Here is a 2,920-nt window from a genome sequence, read left to right as displayed (position 1 = left end):
TTAGGGGCTCGGGGCTAAGGAACCCCAGGTGGTAAAAATTAATCCCGAGTCCTACACTACGTGCCTGATAACCATGTGGTGAGTTTGGCGTGTAAAATCTCAGAGTTTATTTCTACATATATTTTTATTTTTCATATAACCCCATCTCTCCTGGGTAGCGACACGTTCTCGTGACTAAGTCATAAAACATCGCGCCGAGCCAGTAAATGAGAATCGTCACAGTTTTGAAAATGAAGAACGATCGAAGGGATCATTCGCAAAATTTTGCGTTGACAAAAACGGCACTGTAGTTGAATGCGAATTTCACATTTTGCTTGTAATTCCAGTAACTTGGGGTTGCAAATGTAAAACTTTTTCTGAGAACAAATATCTTGTTACTTTACTGGGAAGTGGTTTACCTTGAACATTAGTGGGGCACCACGCGCTATCGTTCCCAATTGCCAAGCATGCTTTGCACTATTTTCTTGCAAATAAATCTCATTACCACTTTCTAATGAGAAAAAATGTTTACGTTAGCATAATACTATTTCCGTTCAACGCACTTTCCGACAACCGGAAGCAACTCGGAAAAGATTATTTTATCAGCGTAATAATAGAAATGTTATGGTAAAAATGCAGAAATGCTTGTAAAAATTGCGCCTTTATACATCTGTCTCCCCCTTTCCCCTCCTTCTCTTTCTTTGCGTGTTTAGAGCTCCAGCAACTTATTCGGTATAGTTCCCAGCAAACCTAAACTTATCAATTTTCTTGGTTTTAGTTTTGAATAGGTATGACCCGCTTATAGAACAAAATATATTGGGACGGTGATCTAAGAAAAGGTTGTCGCCTGTTTTTGTTACGCGATAGCATTGACAGCGTCGACGTCATTCGGGTCCTGGACATGTTTGTCGAATTCAACGGCGCAAGATCATCGCAAAGACGGACAACGCTTTCCGCCTCGTTCGCAGAATCTCAAACAGACACCGAGGCATGAAGGAAGCCAATCTCCTCAGGCTGATCAACGCCTTCGTATTATGCCACTTCACGTACACGATTTCTATGCACAACTGCCTCAGAGCGGAGCGAGACAGGCTCAACGCTCTCATCCGCAAAGTAGTCAAAAGGACTCTCGGGAAACCCACCAGGACCCATACCGAGGTTCTCCTCAAGCTCGGGGTACACAACACCGTCGAGGAGATTGCCGAAGCCCAAGAACGCGCGCAACTCGCTCGCCTGACCACCACAGCGGCAGGTAAACGCATCCTCGAAGAGCTGGGTTACCCCCTTGCGAGATCCTCGAAGGTTAGTACCCCGATCCCTAGGTGCATTCGAGACAAGTTCGAAGTGGCCCCCGTGCCCCGAAATGTCCATCCCGTCCACAACGAGGGCAGACGCAAGGCGAGAGCAGTGTAGCGATCCTCAAACAGATCAAGCAACAAGGCATCAGAGCAAGCCTCGTCGATGCCGCGGAGTACAGCGATGGGAAGACCTTTGCCATCGTTGTGGTCGACTCCAGCGAAAAAAATAGCACTTTTATTCGCACTTGAGACCCCGAAGTCACCGAGCTAGCCGCCATCGCGCTCGCCCTGCTAGACGGTCATTGGTCCGACATCTATATAGCGATTCCAAAACGGCAGAGGGCTTTTAAGAAGGCCGGGTCGCATCACCGAGCAAGCTACTCGTCTTCTTAGCGTCTCGAGTCCGGATTCTCTCACGCATCATTCGATTCACTGGTTTCCCGCTCACGTAGGGCTGGTCTAGGGTGCTCCCCCGAACCTCAATGAGTTTGCTCACGAGGCTGCGCGCGACCTCACCGACCGCGCTTCCTCTGTAAGGAGCGCCGACTCTCGTCCCCCCTACATCCACAGGGACGCTCCCGCTACTCACAACGAGGTTACAAAATTCTTATACGTGTCAAGAAGAGTCTCTCCACCCCCTCACCCCTAGTTGAATAGGGAGCAAGCCGTTTCTCTTAGACTATTACCAGCGCCTCCTCTATGTTTATTGACCCTTTTCGCGGCGATCCCTTGGGCGCTGCAATGTTTGATCACCTGGTGACGCATCCATTGCTTGCCTCAGCGGCCTCCGTTGTCTCCGTGTTTGAAATGGATGTACATGACGCCCGGTGCCGCTCAGGAAACCTCTGTTTAGGGAGATATCGCATAGACGCTGACTGAGTGGTCGACACAAAGCTTTAGCCACAGCTTCAGAGGACATGTAAAAGCGCTTTCGAAGCTCATTAAGCTTTGCCCAAACGGAGCGAGCAGCGTATTGGGTGCTTGTTCTAAAAAAAAGCTGAAAATGTATTCCCAGCTCTGCAAGCTTTCCGCTTAGGAATTGAATCAGGATCAATGTGTTTTGATCTTCATGCTTTATTTGTCAAATACCTAGAAGCTGCGGCTTGTCACGTTTCTGACTCAGTGCCGTTCGTCGGTGCGGTCAATATCTGATTATTTTCTGCCTAATCGCTCGCGGGTGTGCTCAGTTGAAATAGATTTGTTCTTGTAATAGCTGTTCTGTTCTTTGTAATAGCTTGTAGCAAATATGTAGTATCGCTAGTAACTCGTTTACTCCTGTGGACCGTCACGGAACAACTACCGTAAAAACGGGAATATAGGTCGAACTTTTTTTCAAAAAACCATTGCGAAAAGTCGACCCTCGTCTTATATACCGGACATTGGCAAAAACTACGGAAGTCTTGCAACAATGGGCAGATGAAGTAAACAGCCGCCTTCGCCATCGCATTCAGGCTGCTTTTTCACATTTTGTTTCAAAATGAGCGGAAGCCGACGGCAATTCACCATCGCCTTCAAGAAAAAGGCGATTGAGTACGCGGAAGCCCACGGCAACCCACCAGATTGCCGTGGGCTTCGTATTGTGCGACCATCGACCCGCGTGTTTGTCAGCACCTTATCATCACGGCACGGAGCAGCATTTAAAT

Source organism: Dermacentor silvarum, chromosome 2, assembly GCF_013339745.2.
Source record: "Dermacentor silvarum isolate Dsil-2018 chromosome 2, BIME_Dsil_1.4, whole genome shotgun sequence".
Lineage (NCBI taxonomy): Eukaryota > Metazoa > Arthropoda > Arachnida > Ixodida > Ixodidae > Dermacentor > Dermacentor silvarum.
The sequence above is the reverse complement of the archived record's forward strand: the minus strand, read 5'-3'. Positions refer to the sequence as shown.